Source organism: Phacochoerus africanus, chromosome 1, assembly GCF_016906955.1.
Source record: "Phacochoerus africanus isolate WHEZ1 chromosome 1, ROS_Pafr_v1, whole genome shotgun sequence".
Classification (NCBI taxonomy): Eukaryota; Metazoa; Chordata; class Mammalia; order Artiodactyla; family Suidae; genus Phacochoerus; species Phacochoerus africanus.
Genome location: NC_062544.1, coordinates 149,449,444 through 149,469,286, shown reverse-complemented (window position 1 = coordinate 149,469,286; position 19,843 = coordinate 149,449,444). Strand labels below are relative to the sequence as shown.

The following is a 19,843-nucleotide window of genomic DNA, read 5'->3' as shown; positions in this document are numbered from 1 at the left end:
AACCTATTTTTTAAAACATTTTAAGATGAACCTCTTTGGAGTAAGTTAACCGTACTGTTTTGAAAGCACATTTTTGGGAATGGTATATAGAGGCAAGAAGATATTTTACTTGTTTTATCTGTATATGTAACTGGCATGTAATACTTAAAATATTCTGATTTGTTCTTAATCATTTTGGCTTATAAAATTGAAAGAATTTGCTCTTTTAGACACCCTGAGGTTAGTTAGGATTAACCTCTGCTATATATCTGGGCCTGTAACAATCCTACTGAAAAACATGGTGAATAAGAAAACAATGCAAATTGAACTTGCCTTGTGGTAGCACAGGAAATCTCCATTAAATTTCAGACTGTTTCCATCAAATATTTTGAAAGAAGCAGATTACTTTATCCTCACTAGAAATTTTGAGTTTGAGAAGAATTCATCTTAAAGCCAGCAGTGTGTAAAATCCAAAGGTAATAATACATTTAATAAACATTTCATAGCTTTCCTTTTCATTTAATAAAATTTATCTCAAAAGTGTTTATCACTGAAATTAAGTAAACCATGGCTGGCTGTGTGACTTTAGACAAGTAATTTGACCTCTCTGAAGCTTTCTTCTCATCTAAAAAATACTATCTAGGATCCCTTAGAGATGTAAAATTATGTGATGATATATTTGTGAAACAGGTTATAGTCCTAAGAAAAATGACTTTAGGGAGAAAATACCAAGAAAATATCTAGTTTTATACCAGAAGGGATCAAACTTTATACAGTTGTTCATAGCTAAGATAAATAAATTCATAATTTTCATGGATAGGTTTAGTGTTTAATTTCTAGCCAGCTCTGGATAATTCAGAATTGAAGATAGCAAGTGTAACTTAGTGAATTAGTTATAGACTTATTAGAGTCTGAGTGCTAAGAAGATAGACATTTCATCTCCACCTTCCTTTTCAGAAGAAAATTTTAAATTTCTTTGTGAAAACAGGCATTTCTTATAATTGAAATTTACCTTATACACAATAGATTTTCTTTATATGATGATGTATTGAAACTCAAGTCCTTTTTCCTGGACAAAACACACTCTTCTTACGCTTAGGGAAAAGTTCATCATAACTGAGGAGGTAAGACAGGTTAAAAGCTAAAATAAGCTTTTCGTTTTTACAAGTTAACTCTTCCTTTGAACCTGAGGTGGGCTTGTAAAGCTCTGTAGAGGAAGTGGGATTTTAGCTGGACCGAAAGGCTTTGGATCCCAACTTTCCCTTCCCCTGTTAGCCCCACCATACCTCAGGAATGTGATTTAGGCTTTAAGGTAGTTGTAATTTGGGAGGTGACTTAAAAAAAATCCCTCACCATTTTCTGGAGGAACCCTTCCCTTTGCAAATCATTGATGTAGATGGAGGATGGGAGGAAAGTATTCCAGGAAGGGTGCAAGATCACCTGATACGGTTTTGTTGAAAGAGAGGTTTGTCATATTCAATATCTGTTATTTTTAAGGAGTTCTAATATGAACATCGTTTTAAAATCTAATCTGAGAGTTAGTTTATATTTCTGTGGGGAAATTTAACCAAGGTTGTAGGGTTGCCAACCTATATGCCTTAACTTCTATGGAGTGAACATAGGGTTAAATCTAGGAAAACTAGATAGAATATGTGGGTTGTTTAATATTACCACTTAGTGTATAGAATTTTAACATTCTAATATTCTTTGCCTGTCTTGCAATCATTTGAAATGATGAAATGTATGTTGAAACAACACCTGAGTATAACTTCCCATTCTCTATTTGGTTGCAGAGTTTGTGTGTATGTATATTTGGGTGCCTTTGTCTGTGTATTGAGACTTAGAAAACTGGCCTTCGTAAAAACATGACTACTTGGAAACTAGGACCCTAATGAAGTTCCCTTTCTCTGTTATTCAGTGACCAAATACACTTAAATATTTAGATAAAAAAGAGACTTTTAGGGTCTGACATCTTTCAGTCTGGCTAAACTGAGAAAAAGGACTCTTGAAATTACTTCATTCTTCTGAAGATAATAGTGACCTCGTACTTGAGATGTCAGTAGGTTTGACAGACCCAACCCAGCTGTTATAGTAAGCACAAAAACACATTTGTATTTGAATATGTATGAGTCACCTTGCTGGAGTTCCCTTTGTGGCTTAGCAGGTTGAGGACCTGATGTCTCTGTGAGGATGTGGTTTCATTCCCTGGCCTGGCTCAGTGAATTAAGGATCAGTCTGTGCCGTAAGCTACACTGTGGGGCACAGGTGCTGCTCGGATCCAGTGTTGCTGTGGCAATGGTGTAGGCACAGGTGCAACCATAAAAAGAAAAAAAAAGTCACCTTGCCTGTTTTTCAATTTAAGGGAAAGGGCAAAAAGCTCCTATAAAATAGTTTATCTTAAAAGACAAGCTAAATGGAATTCTCCGTCTGGTTTCTAAATAGCTGAGTTTTTAAACAATTTTTCATCTTCTACCATTAAAGTTGTTAGGAATACTTGTCCTTTAGCTGATAAATGGAAGCTTTTTCTACCAGTATCACCCACATTTCCCTTGTCTATTCTCAAATAAAACAAAAAAGGAAGTAACATAGCACACCTCATATGATAAAGTTGGACTTAGCAAGCACCTGAAAAATCATAGAAAAGATAATCACACATATTTCTAATAGATGCCGCTTTCTCTCTCTTTTTTTTTCCAACTCATTCTACTCAAGTAAAAGTTGTTCCTCATAAGAGTCAAAGGAGAAGTAAACATGAGGGAGACAGCCCTATCAGTACCACTTTAATTCTGTAGCTTTGAAGACTTGGGAATAGAGACCTTCACTCTGGCATTGTTGTTGTTCATTTCACTTGTGTCACTTCCCCGACTGTGCTTTGCCAAGATCTCCAGTGTGTCCTCTGTGTTTCCCAATCCAGTCATCAAGTTCTTAGTTCTCATCTTGATTTTTAGCAGCATTTGGCATGTTGGTTGCTTGTGTCCTCAATGAAACACTTTCTTGATTTTCAGGATACCACATTCATGGTTCCCCCCACCACCACCTCACTAGTCCTCACTAGTCAATCTCCTTTCTTGATCTTTTAATTAATGTTGCTATAAGCTAGACCTAGTCCGATTTACTACTTTTTTGGTGATTTCATCCAGTCTTATGGTGTTAGGTACCATCAGAATGTTGACAGTTCTCAAATGTATATTCCCAGTCCTGATCTTTCCCTTGAATTCTAGACCTGTATATTCAGCTGCCTATTTGACATCTCCATTAAGATGTGTAAGTTATTTTAAACTTAATATGTCCAAAACTAGACTTCAGGTATCCTCTCCCCTCTCTGGTTCTCTTGAACTTCCCTTTCTCAAGAAATGGCACCTCAGCCCTTAAAACCTCAAATCTCTTGTGTCATCTTTGATGTCCCTTTCTTACTACCATTATATCAGCAGGTCCTCTGATTCCACTTTTAAATACATCTAAAATTTGCCTTTATCTGTTCTCTGTTGCCACCTTCTCTCACCTGTATTACTGCATTAACCTCCTAACCAATCTTCTAGCATCTGCTTTTGCCCCACTGGAGTTTATCTTACCACAAACGACAGAACAATACTAATAAATCTAAGCCAGATGATATTATTCATATGATCAAAACCCTCCACTGTTTTCCTCTCACTCACTTTTACATGGAGAATCCGTTCAGTCTGTTCCTCCCTTAAGCCTCAGACCGTACTGGCCCTCTAGCTAGTCCCAGAACAGATGAAGTATTCTCCTTCCTCAGTACCTTTGCAGTGTACTTTACTACCTGCCTGGATTTGTCTTCCTCCAGACTGCTGCATCACTTATGTGGTCATTTCTTTCACGTCTTACTGTGAATGTCATCTTGTCAGATCTCAATGAGACCTTCCCTGAATACTCTAAAATGTAAAATTACAACATCCTCCTCTTAATTTTTTAGTCCCAGCATTTATTAACTTCTGATATACAATAACTCTAATATACTTTGTAATTTACTAATTTATTTTATCTGTCCTTGCCTCCACACCCCCTCAAGAATGTTCTCCCTTAGAGAATTTTTGTCTGTTTTGTTTCTTAATGTATCACCAGCACCTAGAATATAGTAGATGCTTAGTTACTGTTTATTGAATACATTAATGAATCATTTATTTGAAAAAAATGAAAGAAAAGAGCCATCCTGAATTAAGAGTATAACATTCCATAGAATATTGTATTTTATTATCAAAGAGGAATCTTAGTGTTTAGCTTTTTTCGAAGTGATTTCATCATTTCCCTTGAATGTAACAATAACCACAAAACTATCCTTTTGCCTAGTCTCAGCCTAGAGGTAGAATTGGAGCTGTAGCCTCCAGCCTACACCACAGCTACAGCAATGCCAGATCCAAGCTACATTTGCAACCTATACCACAGCTCACAGCAACCCCACATCCTTAACCCACTGAGCAAGGCCAGGGATCGAACCTGAGTCCTCATGGACCCTAGTTGGGTTTCCTACTGCTGAGCCATGATGGAAACTCCCTAGCTTTTTTTTTTTTCCAATAATGAATCTCTAGAGATATGTTCTTTCCAACAAGAAAAATCAAAGTTATTTGCGTTTCGTATACAGTTTGATCCTATGAACTAGATAGAACAAATGTTATTATCCTATTTAGTAGATATATAAAATAAGATTTCAGTGTTTATTTTAACTCTGATTTTAGTTAAATTCACTGGACATTAACACAGAAATATCTCCTGTTTTGGTAGTAAATGCCAGATTCCTTAAGTAGATTAAGTTTCAGTTGGGAAGGTAAAGCATTTAAGACAAAAAACTAAGTTCTATTTAATTGTATCCAAATGTGGGCTATATACTAGTTCTCTGAGGACTTAAAGAGGAAAACATAAGCTAGGAGAGCTTAAAGGAGATGGACTTTGAACGACAGATAGGCAGAAACTCAGACTAGAGGAAACAAAGACTCAGTCCAAAGATTATTGTTGTCTGTTTTCTTTTCTGCAGTATTCCCGAAATCTGTGTCTCATATGTAGTGAATGAAAGAATGAGTAAATATGATAATGAGAGCATGATCTCCTACATGATGAATGAGAACAGTTTGGCCAACAGAGTATGTGTTGGCAAAACAAAAATTTATGCAGATGTTTAGCGAAGCCAAGCCTAAAAGGTTTAGGTGCTGGGACAAAGATTTCAGACTGATTTGGTGTTAGTGCTAGCAATCCAGCCCATGTTCTTAAATAGAAGAAACCCATGTAAATAGTGTGCTAAGAAGTTTTGTCTAAGATGATACCTCCTTGCAGAAGAACTTTCTGTGACGATGGGAATGTATCTGTGCTTCCAATATAATAGTCACTAGTCACTTGTGGCTATTGAGCACTTGAATTGCAACTGGTGCAAATGAGAAACTGAATTTTAAGTTTTATTTAATTTAAAAAAAATTTATTAAAGTATAGTTGATTTACAGTGTTCCTTCAGTTTCTGCTTTATAGCAAAGTGACCCAGCCACCCATACAGATCCTTTTTTTTTTCTTTTCATTTTCTATCAGGTTTTACCCAAGAGTTCCCTGTGCTATATAGTAGGACCCCATCGCTTATCTGTTCTAAATGCAACAGTCTGCATCTGCTAACCCCACACTCCCCATCAGTTGCCCTCTTTTCCCCTTCCCTGCAGGCAAACACAAGTCTGCCCTCCATGTCCGTAATCTATTTCTGTTTTGTAGATGGATCATTTGTGCCATATTTTAGACTCTACATATAAGTGATAGAGTATAGTGTTTGTCTTTCTAACTGACTTCAGTCAGTATGAGAGTCTCTAGTTCCATCCATGTTGCTGCAAATAGTATTATTTTGTCCTCTTTATGGCTGCATAGTATTCCATTGTATATATGTACCATATCTTCTTAATCCATTCATCTGTCGATGGACATTTAGGTTGTTTCCATGTCTTGGGTATTGTGAATAGTGCTGCAATGAACATACTGGTGCATGTATCTTTTTCAATGAAATTTTTGTCTAGATATATGCCCAGGAGTGGGATTGCTGGATCATATAGTAGTTCTGTTTAGTTTTCTGAGGTACCTCCATGCTGTTTTCCATAGTGGCTGTACCAGTTTACATTTTTTTTTCATGTGCCTGCTGGCTATCTGTATGTCTTCTTTGGAGAAATGTCTCTTTAGGTCTTCTTCCCATTTTTCAGTAGTTGTTGTTGAGTTGTATGGGTTGTTTGTGTATTTTGGAGATTGAAACTATGTCAGTTGACTGATTTGCAAAAGATTTTCTCCCATTCTGTGGGTCATCTTTTTTTTTTTTTTTTTTAATGGTTTCCTTTGCTGTACAGAAGCTTTTGAGTTTAATTAGGTCCCATTGGCTTATTTTTTTTTTTTCTTGTTATTATTCTAGGAGGCTGATCAAAGAAGATGTTGCTGTGATTCATGTCAAAGAGCATTCTGCCTATGCTTTCCTCTAGGAGTTGTATAGTATCTGGCTTTACATTTATGTCTTTAATCCATTTTGAGTTTATTTTTGTTTGGGTGTTAAAAAATGTTCATGTTTTCGATTTCTTCCCAGTTCAGTCTTGGCAGGTTGTACCTTTGTAAGAATCTGTCCATTTCTTCTAGGTTGTCCATTTTATTGGCATACAGTTGCCCATAGTAGTCTCCTATGATCCTTTGTATTTCTGTGGTATCAGTTGTAACTTCTCCTTTCTCATTTCTAATTTTATTGATTTGAACCCTCTCCCTTTTTTTCTTGATGAGTCTGGCTAAAGGGTTATCAATATTGTTGACCTTTTCAGAGAACCAACTTTTGGTTTCATTGATCATCTCTATTGTTTTCTTTGTCTCTATGTTGTTAATTTCTGCTCAATTGGTTTTTTTTTTGCTTTTTAGGGCCACATCTGCGGCATATGGAGGTTCCCAGGCTAGGGGACCAGTTGGAGCTACAGCTGCCAGCCTATGCCATAGCCACAGCAACACAGGATCTGAGCTGCACCTGTGACCTACACCACAGTTCATGGCAATGCCAGATTCTTAACCCACTGAGCGAGGCCAGGGATCGAACCTGCAACCTCATAGTTCCTAGTCGGATTCATTTCCGCTGTGCCACAATGGAAATTCTGTTTTTTTCTGCTCTAATCTTCATGATTTCTTTCCTTCTACTAATTTTGGGCTTTGTCTTCTCTCTGTAGATGTTTAAGGTGTAAGGTTCGGTTGAGTTTTTTCTTCTTTCCTGAGATAAGATTGTATTGCTCTAAAACTTCCCTCCTAGAACTGCTTTTGCTGTGTCCCATAGGTTTTGGATTGTTGTATCTTCATTGTCATTTGTCTCTAAGTATCCTTTAATTTTCTCTTTATTTGATGATCCATTGGTTGTTTAGTAGCATATTGTTTAGCTTCCAGAAGTTTGTGGAAGTTTATTATTCTAGGAGGAAGTTTATTAAGTGTATTATTCTAGGAGGTTTATTATTCTAGGAGTTTATTATTCTATTTTGCTGTTTTTTTCCATATAGTTGATTTCTAGTCTCATAGCACTGTGGTTGGAGAAAATGCATGGGATAATTTCAGCTTTTTAAAAAACTTCCCAAGGCTTGGTGTTCCCATCATGGCACAGTGGTAACAAACCTGACTAGTATCCGTGAGGATGCAGGTTTGATCCCTGGCCCTGCTCAGTGGGTTAAGGATCTGGCTTGGCTTGAGCTATGGTATAGGTTGCAGATGGGGCTTGGATCTAACATTGCTATGGCTGTGGCGTAGGCTGGCATCTGTAGCTCTGACTTGACCCCTAGCCTGGGAACTTCCATATGTGGCTGCAGCCCTTAAAAAAAATTACCAAGGTTTAGTCTGTAGCCCAAGATGTGATTTATTCTGGAGAATGTTCCATGTGCATTTGAGAAGAAAGTATATTCTGCTGCTTGGGGTGAAAAGTTTTATAGATATCAGTTAAGTCTGTTTGGTCTAAGGTATCTTTTAAGGTCTGTGTTTCGTTGTTGATTTTCTGTCAGGATGATCTGTCCAGTGCTGTAAGTGGGGTGTTAGAGTCTCTCACTATTATTGTGTTACTTTCATATTCTCCTTTTATAGCTGTTAGTTGCATTAAATATTGTGGTGCTCCTATGTTGGGTGCATATATTTTTATAATTGTGATATCTTCTTCTTGGATTGCTCCTTTAATAATTATGTAATGTCCTTTGTCTTTCGTTACCTTTATTTTAAAATCTGTTTTGTCTGATATGAGTATTGCTACTCCTGCTTTTCTATAATTTCCATTTGCATGTAATATTTTCTTCCATCCCCTCACTTTAAGTCTGTATGTGTCCCTAGATCTGAAGTGGTCTCTTGTAAACAGCGTATATATAGGTCTTGTTATTGTATCCATTCAGCCAGTCTGTGTCTAATTTCATACTAATTTAAAAAGCCACCTGTAGTTAGTGGCTACCATATTGGCTAGTACAGGAGACTCTTGGATGGTTTGGAGGGTAATCAGACTAGAACTTGGAAAACAAGTAATATGCTTTTAGAGTAATTGAGCTGTGAATGATGAAATTTAGAAAGGAAGAATATCTGCACTCTAGAAAGAAAGCTCAATAGGATTTAATAAAAAGGAGAAAGGAAGGAAGACTTAGACTTGCATTTTAAGCCAAGACCCTGGTTAATGAGGAATGAAAGAATTAAGGAAATAAGATATTTGGGGCAAGCTGAAGGGTGGTTTGTTGTTTTGGGTGTAAGTTGAAGTTTGGGTATATTATGTCTCTGGTGAAGGTAGAATGACTAAGTAGAGAGATTTTGTATTTGGAAATTGAGAATTTGGGTTTAGGTAATGATGGTGATACAAACTTAGAGGTAATACCTGAAATCATGAGTGGAAGAGTTTTGAGAAAACAATAGAGAAGTGAAGGTGGTGATTAGTGTCAAATGCCAAACAGAAATTAAAGATGAAGACCGAGGAGTTCCCGTCATGCTCAGCGGAAAGGAATCTGACTAGTATCCATGAAGTCAAGGGTTCGGTCCCTGGCCTCGCTCAGTGGGTTAAGGATCCTTCGTCACGTGAGCTGTGGTGTGGGTTGCAGATGCGGCTTGGATCTGTTGTGGCTGTGGCAAAGGCCAGCAGCTACAGCTCCCATTTGACCCCTGGCCTGGGAACCTCCATATGCCATGGGGGTGGCCCTAAAAAAGACCAAAAAAGGAGTTCCCGTTGTGGCGCAGTGGAAACGAATCCGACTAGGAACCACGAGGTTGTGGGTTCGATCCCTGGCCTCGCTCAGTGGGTTAAGGATCCAGCATTGCTGTCAGCTGTGGTGTAGGTTGCAGACATGGCTCCGATCTGGCATTGCTGTGGCTTTGGGGTAGGCCAGCAGCTGTGCTCCGATTAGACCCCTAGTCTGGGAACCTCCATATGCCATGGTTGCAGCCCAGAAAAGACAAAAGACAAAAGACAAAAAAAAAAATTGACTGAATTTATCATAAAAGTATAGGTCTAGTACAGGAAGATACTGTAAAAGTTGTCATCTAATCATCGAGGAAAGTGTTGCTTAGTGATGTGAAAGGCTTAAATATACACAACTTGTAAATGTCAAGTTGAGGGTCAAACCTAAATTCTGTGCTGACCTGTTCAATTTACTGCTTTTCTCATTATGTTGGCAAAACAGGAAAATTTAATAGAGGAATATAATTTCAGTAGAGTAGGATGGAACCTAGTTAACAGAGTGATAAGTGGAATGTGGGATGGAGAAATGGAATTTAGAAAGTGTGGGCACTTTCTCTTAAGCCTGACAGTGAAACAGAGGGGACTGCAACAGGATGCAATCAGAAGAGGTGGTAATATCAAATCAAAAAAAAATTTTTTTTTCTGGTTACAAAAATATCACTGAATAAACCATTCTGGCATGCCAGGCAAGGGATAAAAGTGACAAAGTGGTCTTGTCTTCTTCCTGCTGCCTAGGAAGATTGAGTAAATGACTCAAGATTGTAGGATCTATCTTAGTGGAGCCAGAAATAAATAGTCCTTAGATCTGCTGAAACTGTTTAATGACCAAACCTTCTCTGTGTATACAGAAAAAGAGTCATGCCTTACTGCTTATTATTCATTATTCTGTTTTTATTTAAGATGTAGATTGTTGGTGTGATTGGTGTTTTACTTGGAAAGATATGATTTCATAGTATTGCCTATTGTTCAGGCCACTTGATCTGCTAGGATCTAAAAAGAATTCAGAGACACAAATTTTTACCATGAATACTTTAAATTTTAATTACCTAACCACTACTATTTGAGCAAATTACTTTTAAATTTTTTAAGTTAGTTTTAATTTGAGGATATTAAATTAAAAAAATTTTAAAGTCTTTTTAGGACTACACTCAGGGCATGTGAAAGTTCCCAGGCTAGGGGTCAATTCAGAGCTGTAGCTACTGGCCTACACCACAGCCATAGCAGTATGGGATCTGAGATGTGTCTGTGACCTACACCACAGCTCATGGCAATGCCAGATCCTTAACCCACTAAGCAAGGCCAGGGATCAAACCTGTATCATTATGGATCCTAGTCAGGTTCGTTACTGATGAGCCACGAGGGGGACTCCTAATTTTTGATTAGGGCATTAAAGAACCAACCCCTATATAAGTTAAATGTGCCACAATATGTCAGTTATATCTCAGTAGAGCTAATAAGGTGAGGAAGAAGTGTTCCTGATTCCCTCTACCCCAAAAATCTACGACAAGTGATACTTTATTACAATATGATGTCGTACTAGAGAGAGAACTTTTACTGAAATGGTGATTACAGATGATGAAATGCTAACTTGGAGAAAGAGAAAGAATTTAAGGTTGTTAAGGACCCAGAAGATTGATTTATATTATGGTTGTTATTAGAAAAAAATGATCCTAAGAGACTTCTAGGCTTTAGCCTGTTATAGAAAATTAAAAGGTAAACTATAAGAGCTTTTTAATTTTGCAGTGATGTCTTAGAAATAAAAACTGACAAGAGATTAAAGCTGAGAATTACATCTTGGTGTTTAATTTCTGCTACCAATTTATTTCTTAGAGCACATGCCCACTCTTAGTTGATAGTCTCTGTCTTATAATGGAGAATGATTGTTGTGCTTCTGCTGTAAGTCATTAAATGCCAAAAGAATTGCCAAAGCAAGATACAGTTGTTTGATGCCAGATTCTCGGAAGAATCTCCCCCCACCCCCAACAGCAGAACAAAGCCCTGATAGGATGGAGTTTGGCTGTTCCATTAATTTTTTTAAACAAAGGAACATATTACCTTGAACAAATAGTACTTCTGGCAATTATGCTGTACTATGAGGAGATCAGATATTAGGAAATTCCCAATCTATATTGAAGACAGAAAAAGGGAAAGTATCTTTAGCCCTATTTCATCAGTGAGTAAACAAAAGACACAAGCTCAGTTGCATGGTGATAAAGTCATGATTAGGATTTCTTTCTCCTGTTTTACAATTTCATCCTCTTTTGGCCTCAATATTAAATAGAAATTTTTGCTCTGTGTTTGAATTTTTAAAAAATTCTAGGCCTTAGGAGTTCCCACTCTGGTACAGTGGGTTAATGATCTGGCTTGCCTCTGTGGAGGTGCTGGTTCGATCCCTGGCTATGCCGTTAAGGATCCGGCCTTGCTGCCACATACGTCATAGCTTCGGTTTGGATTTGATCTTTGGCCCAGGAATTTCCATATGCCACAGGTGTAGCCTAAAAAGAAGAGGAAGAAAAGAAAAATCCAGATCTTAGTCCATTAGTATTCTCTAGTAAATAGACTATTTCCCTGAGTATATTCGGAAGCTTAAATTCTGTAGTTTGCTTTTTGAACATTTCAGCTTAGAAAAATGTGTCTTTTTTAGTTTTTGCTTGCTAAGCATGTGTGACTGGCAGAAAGCCTTTTAGCCCTGCTGCCCACATGGTCTGGACAAAAGAACTAGCAGTCTGTTAGAGAAGAACAAAAGAGAAACAAGGAAAATAATTTTCCTCTGGACAGAAGATATTACTGGAGGCTTGATCTCTAGAGTTTAGGCAGCAACCAAAGTAGTGAGAAATCAATGGAACGTAGTGTGTGCTGGTAGGAAGGAGGCATTTCGGTTGGGGGTTGGATTGCATGGCATGCAAGATAAAGGTTCCTATTGGTTAATGGTATTTCAGCCTCACGTTCCTGGTTGGAATTTAAGTGTGCAATAGTCTGACATTTTTCTCTTGTTTCTGAAGAATCTGTATTCTTTTAGCCCAGTTTACTTTTGTTCTTTACTTGAAAATAAGCAAGCCTCTTGACTCTAATGGGGTAACTGAAGAATTAATCTAACAAAATCAAAACACAGAACGTGAGATATAACTGGGCTTGTGATACTTTTCCTTATGACCTGTCTAGTTTTAAAAAGTCAAGAAAGTCTTGTTCTAGAGTAAGATAAGCTCAAGGAGCTTGTGTTTTGAGGGGAAAGGCAGGTATGTGATCTTTATCTGAGTCATATATGGAGGGTGAGGAACTAAAATAGTTATGTACTGAAGTGAGTCTGTTGACTTAAGTCACTTAAATGCATCTGTGCCTATGCTAAAACCAAACTGAAATCTTGGGAAAAAACCTTGAATTGGTACTTCTCAGTAGTTTCCCTATAAAGAATCCTGTCCCTTTACTTATTTTAGTGTTCTCAGAATAGGTATGGATTTTTAAATCAAATTATTCCCCAAGGAAGATTACTGTAAATTGCTATCATGTGCTGTTATATTTTGTTCATTTAAAAAAAAATCAGTGAAAAGGAGGTAGTTTTATAGTAGTAGCTGTGATTGATTGGGTGCCTATAGTGTTACAGAAATTGTGTTCAGCAGTTTGTGAACAAGATCTCATTTAATCTTAGAAGTTGCAGTAATTAAGATTCAGATTGGGACTTGCTCACAGCACATTTGGAGAAGATTGTACCATATACCAGTCTTTGAACCGTCATTAAATAGTGTTTGATCTATTGTCTTGTTTAATTTTATGTCCCAGCTCCTAGCATAGTTCCTGGCACATCATAGACACTTAATATGTTTTTATTGTTTTGTTTTGTTGTCTTTTTGCCATTTCTTGGGCCGTTCCCACAGCATATGGAGATTCCCAGGCTAGGGGTTGAATTGGAGCTATAGCCACTGGCCTACGCCAGAGCCACAGCAACGCAGGATCCAAGCCATGTCTGCAACCTACACGACAGCTCACAGCAACGCCAGATCCTTAACCCACTGAGCAAGGCCAGGGATCGAACTCGCAACCTCATGGTTCCTAGTCAGATTCGTTAACCACTGCGCCACAACGGGAACTCCATTTTTTTGTTGTTGTTGTTTTTGTTTTTTGTTTGTTGAATATATGTCTGACTTAAGTGACTACATACTTTTCCTTAAAGCAACGCGGAGTTTCTAATAAAGAATGTACTTCTACAACATCCAGCACTTTGGGATATTTTCCAGTTTTCTTTCTTTTTTTCTGGTTCTTCCTTTTTGCTCTTTTTGGTGTGCCTGTCTTTAAATGTTGGTGTTCCTCCAGGCTCTGTTTTAAGCCCTCTTTTATTCTCTCTCTATTCTTCCCCTGGGAAATACTTGTTTTTTTGGCATCATTTGTCTTACACATGTGGAAGATGCCTGAATCATGAGCCCCAGCTGAGATTTTCCTTCTGTGCTGAGCTTCAATTCCGTTTATTTTATTGATTTATTCACTTGTTAATTTATTCAGCAAACATTTATTAAAGATAAGCTCTATACTTTCTACACAAAATTTAGCAATGAAGAGGATAAATGAAGTTTCACTTCTCATAGAGCTTATAGTGAATAGGTTAAACAAACTAGATTACAGATTGTAGTCCAGTAAATCACGGCAGCGTGGTAGAATGGTTAAAGACGCTTTGAGGAGGTGATATTTGAGAGGAGAGCTAAAGGCAAAGAGTAAGACTTGTGTATTGAGGGAGAAAAGAGGAATAAAGGGAAGTGAGGCAGTTCACTAGTGCAAAAATTCTAAAAGTAGAAGAGAACTTGGCCATTGTAGATAAGGTCTAATAAGTGAGAGCAATTGATGAAAGATGAAAAAGGGTACATATCATGGAGGAATTTTTTGGCTATGGTAAGGAGTCTGAAGAAGAAGACCTGCAAGAGTTAAAATAGGAAGTAACATGATCTGACTTATATAGTTTTAAAATTTTTCTTTTTTTTTTTGAGCCTTCAGCAAGGTGTATTTTTTTTCTATCATAGTTTGTTTGTTTGTTTGTTTGTTTGTTTGTTTGTTTATTTATTGTCTTTTTGCCTTTTCTAAGGCCGCTTCCCGCAGCATATGGAGGTTCCCAGGCTAGGGGTCTAATTGGAGCTGTCTGTAGCCACTGGCCTACACCACAGCCACAGCAACTCCAGATCAGAGCTGCATCTGTGACCTACAGCACAGCTCATGGCAACACTGGATCCTTAACCCACTGAGCAAGGCCAGGGATCAAACCTGCAACCTCATGGTTCCTAGTCGGATTCGTTAGACACTGCGCCACGTTGGAACTCTTCATAGTTGATTTATAATGTTCTGTCAATTTTTGCTGTACAGCAAAGTGACCGAATCATACATATACTTACATTCTTTTTCTCATATTATCTTCCATCATGTTATATCACAAGTGATTAGATAACAGCAGGACCTCATTGCTTATTGTTTTATATTTTTATTTTTTTATTATTATTATTTTTGTCTTTTTGCCATTTTCTTGGGCCATTCCCTCGGCATATGGAGGTTCCCAGGCTAGGGGTCGAATCAGGGCTGTAGCTGCCGGCCTACACCAGAGCCACAGCAACGCGGGATCCGAGCCTTATCCTGTTTTATATTTTTAAAAGATTACTCCAGCTCTAGAAACTAGATAATAGAAGTGGGTGGATATATGGAGACCATTGAGAGAAGTAATAATGCTTTGCAATAAGGTGGCTAAAAAACAGTGGAGATGAAAAGATATGTGCTATGTTGGGGTTTTTTTGGGGGAGGGAGTTGTATTTTTGTCTCTTTAGGGCTGCATCCATGGAATATGGAGGTTCCCAGGCTGGGGTCCAGTTGGAGATGTAGCTGCCAGCCTATGCCAGAGCCACGGAAACGCGGGATCCCAGCTGCATCTGCAAACTACACCACAGCTCACGGCAACACCAGACCCTTAACCCACTGAGTGAGGCCAGGGATTGAACCTGCATCCTCATGGTTCCCAGTTGGGTTTGTTAACCGCTGAGCCACGACAGGAACTCCGATGTGTGCTATGTTTTGATTTTTGAAAGTGGGCTTGACAGGATTTGGTGATAGATTGAATGTGGAGAATGAGAAAAAGAAGAAAAAGATCTGGTTGCCTACTTATCATCTCTTCTGGGATGTTTCACAGTCACTCATCATTTAACCCTTCTTTCCCCAAACTTGTTTCCCAGTATTTCTTGTTAAATGTCACCCCCTGGAGTTCCCGTCGTGGTGCAGCAGAAACGAATCCAACTAGGAACCATGAGGTTGCAGGTTTGATCCCTGCCTTGCTCAGTGGGTTAAGGATCCGGCGTTGCCATGAGCTGCGGTGAAGGTTGCAGATGTGGCTTGGATCTGGCGTGCTGTAGATGTGGTGTAGGCCAGCAGCTGTAGCTCCAATTCACCCCCTAGCCTGGGAACCTCCATATGTCTCAGGTGCAGCCCTAAAAAAGCAAAAAAAAAAGTTACCCCCATGTACCCAGTTATTTATGACAGAAACCTAGAGTTATCTTCAGTTTCTTGTCTTCTTCCCTGCACACATCCCCCACAACCAGTAAAATCCAATTCCTAAATATATCTCACACAGCAAGTATTTGGATGCACATGTCTCCATCCCAGCATCTCACCTGAATTCCTACATCAGTCTTCTAACTGGTCTCCTTGACTCTTCTGTCATTCCCCCATCTGATCTGTTATGGATGCTGCAGACAGATCTAAGGCTTTCCTCTGCTGAAAATTTTTCATTGGCTCCCTCAGGATAAAGTTAAAACTTCCCTAATATCATCTGTAGAGATTCCTTATGACCTGAGCTTTTTCCTCTTTAGCCTCATCTTTCACACTTCCCATCCTTACTCTCCACCAGCCACACTGAATAAGTATTTTTTCTCAGTGAGTCTTGCTTTAGCTGTTCTTATACTTGTTTCCTTCCCTTTTCATGATCTTCTTGCTACTCAATCCTCACTATCCATCCCTGACAAATAAGCGAACATACAAAAACTCCTGAATGTCCTTTGAGTCGCAGTTTGGATGTCATTTCCCCAGAGAAACTTTGTGACCCATCAGCTTCAAGCTATTTGTCCCTCTTTTCTGTTCTCTTAGCACCTTGTACTTCCTCCCGCCATACTACTCTTTCAATATTTTGAATTGCCATTGTTTTCCACTAGACTGTAAGCTTTGTGAGGGTAGAGGCAAAGTCTTCCTTGTTCACTGTTGATACTTCCAGCTTATAGATTCTTAATACACACTTCTTGGTAGGCCAGTCATCCCATTGGGCAGGAGGATGGTGGCCTTGGGCGCAGAGCCGAAGATCCTGATACACTATGTGGTGTTATGGAAGGATCTCTCATAGGCTCCATTTTCCTGTCCAGTGGGCTCATTGGTAGCACAGGCTTGTCACGTAGCCATCACGGCCTTGCACATTCACCACGGCCACCTGCATACTGCCACTTACCTCCAGGAGCTGGAGTGCATGTGCACAGTGGTCCTCAAGGCCCCAGATGAAACCACCTTAAAGTTGCTGGCCGAGATGTTACAACAGAATACTGACCAAAAGCTGTGGCTGGAGCAGCCAGAGAAACCTGCATTGCACTCCATCCCTACCCCAAGGAACAGGTGAACCAGTATTTGAAGAAGTTCTGATTGTTCAAATGACCAGTGTTATCAATTGCTTTGATGTTTGAATATCACCTGGATCCAGAAACTGCACAATACCCTTAAGCATATCATGTACTCCTTTTTTTTTCTTCTTTCTTTCTTTTTTTTTTTTTTTTTTTTTTTTGCTTTTTAGGGCCACACCTGCAGCATATGGGGGTTCCCAGGCTAGGGGTCGAATTGGAGCTACAGCTGCTGGCCTATGCCACAGCTCACAGCAATGCTGGATCCTTGACCCACTGAGCAAGGCCAGGGATCGAACCCTCATCCTCATGGTTTCTAGTTGGATTTGTTTCCACTGTGCCACGATGGGAACTCCCATCATGTACTTTTAATGGCAGTTCCTTCTTCCTTTAAATTTTGACAGTTTCTTGAGAGTCAAGCACATGTTCACATTAAAGTTGTCATTAATAACTAATGTGTGTGTTTGTGTATGTGTGTGTGTGTATATATACACATTTTTTGAAGGTGATCTGTGGTAGTAAGAAATTTAGTAAATTAATATAAAAATGTAAAAAAACAATAGAACATTCATAGCATTTGAGAGTATGATAATTTATTAAGCATACTGACATTTTTATAGGAATAATACTCAACATAGATAGTTTGTAAATAAACTGATACCTATGGCTAAATGATAATCTGAAGAGTACTCTAAATAATAGACTTTTTTTTTTTGTCTTTTTGCCATTTCTTGGGCCGCTCCCGCGGCATATAGAGGTTCCCAGGCTAGGGGTCTAATTGGAGCTGTAGCCACTGGCGTGCACCAGAGCCACAGCAACGCAGGATCCAAGCCACGTCTGCAACCTACACCACAGCTCACGGCGACGCCGGATCGTTAACCCACTGAGCAAGGGCAGGGACCGATCCCACAACCTCCTGGTTCCTAGTCGGATTCGTTAACCACTGCGCCACGATGGGAACTCCAATAATAGACTTTTTTGACATGACCCTGGCTGTCCTTATGTAACATAAAAGCCAAGAAACTTTCTTCTCCATACCTAGATTCAACTATATTCTTCCAAGGAGCCCTGGATCCTTTTAGTGGGAAATAGTAGTGACCATTTTGGGCTGTAAGTTTGCTCATTGCCTCTCTGTTGTGTCATTACAACAACTAAAAACAGTTTAATATTTCTTTGTAGTTCTTTTTGTCTTTAAGGTACAAAGTACAGTAAAAATACATTTTAAATTCACCTGAAATAATTTTATTTTCTGTGTTGTTATCCTATAACTTGATGTTGTAGGGCTTCTTTCATTTCATTTTTTACATTTAGTGGGGTCTTTTTTCCATTCTAATTTAATGTCATTTTATAATCACCTAGAACATTTACATGTTTCCAAAGTCAAATTTGCAAAATAAGGTACATTCAGAGAAGTCTAGCTTTTTAACTGTCCAGCTTTGCCTTTCCCATATCTCTTTTGCCCATTCACCACATAAATCTTTCCAAACTCTCTCTCATAGTACTAATCCTGCCATATTCAGCTGCTCCCTCAGTACTCAAGAGTGAAATTCATATTCCTCAGCTTATTATTTGAGTCCTTTCATGACATAGCACCAGCTAGCCTAACTTCATTAGCCAGTGAGCCTCATGTTCAGCTAAATTGAATTGTTCATTGTTTCCTTTACAGGCTCCATATTTGTTCCCTCTTGTTTTTCACTCAGGTTTTTCTTACAGCCTGGATCACTTTATCCTCCCTTTGCCTTCTAGCCCACTCCAGTCACCAGTCTTACCTATTCCTTAAGCCAAGATCAGATGCTTCCTTCCTATAAAACTTCTCCTCTACTAGTCTCACAACTCTTAATACAGTCAGGTTGATTTCAGAGAGTATCCTAGTTGGGGACTATTAGAATTAAGTATTAGTGCCATCAGAGATCCAGAGATTTTGATAAATTGTGTTCTGGTAATATCCCATTGACACAAGACTTTTACCAATAGCACATACGTTTTCCTAATTAATCTCCCAAGGGCAGTGCCAGTGACACTTCTGTTGTCCACATCTCTTCATTTTTGTTAGAGTGCTTAGGTGACCAAGATTTAATTTTAGTGTTAACCTAACTGTATTCCATCTTTTTTTTTTTTTTTTTGCTTTTGTCCTTTTAGGGCCACACTCGCGGTATATGGAAGTTCCCAGGCTAGGGGTCGAAGCAGAGCTGTAGCTGCTGGCCTACACCACAGCCACAGCAATGCCAGATCCTTAACCCACTGAGCGAGGCCAGGGATCGAACCTGCAACCTCATGGTTACTAGTCGGATTCAATTCTGCTGCGCCACGACGGGAACTCCTCATCTTTTTCTTCGAGTATACAAATTGCATTTGTAAATTCAGTTTTACCATGTAGTATTCCTGAACCTAAATTGAGAATGTGTTTCCTATGGGTGTGGGAAATTTTTCACACTCTCTAAACTGATAGGTTTTAGAATTAAAATCTGTAGCTTGGGAGTGTTTTGGTAGTGTTTAAAGTATTCAAATCTGTTTTCTTAATACCTCAATAAATACATCTACAGTTTTAATTTTTTTGCTCTTTCATTTAATTGGACCTGAGATAATTACAGAATCCCTTGGAGCCCCAAATAGTTACCAGCCTCGGACAAAATTGTTTGGTTGTCAAGGACAGAATGTCTCCCTTTAATAGTATAAGGGAAATGAAAGTTCCAGTTTGCACCAAATATGCAGTGCAGGATAAGTCCATTTGAATTCTTGACAAACATAGTAAAGTGAGAAAGTAAAGAGTATGTTGGCTAAAATAACCCTTTGGTAATTATCACCTTAGGAAAAGACCTTTAATTAATTGCTAAAGGAAAGCAAAATATTCTTCATTACTTTAGATCAAGGCAGCATTTCTGATTAATAAATAAAGAACATTTAAAAAATAAATTTTACAGTTTTGTTCCCCTTTTTAAATCAGTATAGCTTATGTGCTCCTAAGAAGAAAAGTGTGGTTTAATTATTCTTGGTTTATTTTTACCCCTGGTCAAGAATAAATATGTAAAACTTTACAGCATTTCCAGCTATTAGT

General features: G+C 38.5%; 1 protein-coding gene and 1 pseudogene across 6 annotated transcripts in view; both read left to right on the top strand.

The window, feature by feature from the left end:
- TMCC1 (transmembrane and coiled-coil domain family 1) overlaps positions 1 to 19,843 on the top strand; it is a 261,795-nt gene that overhangs the window by 126,499 nt on the left and 115,453 nt on the right. The window lies entirely within an intron of this gene.
- LOC125127872 (putative peptidyl-tRNA hydrolase PTRHD1) lies at positions 16,455 to 16,954 on the top strand (annotated as a pseudogene).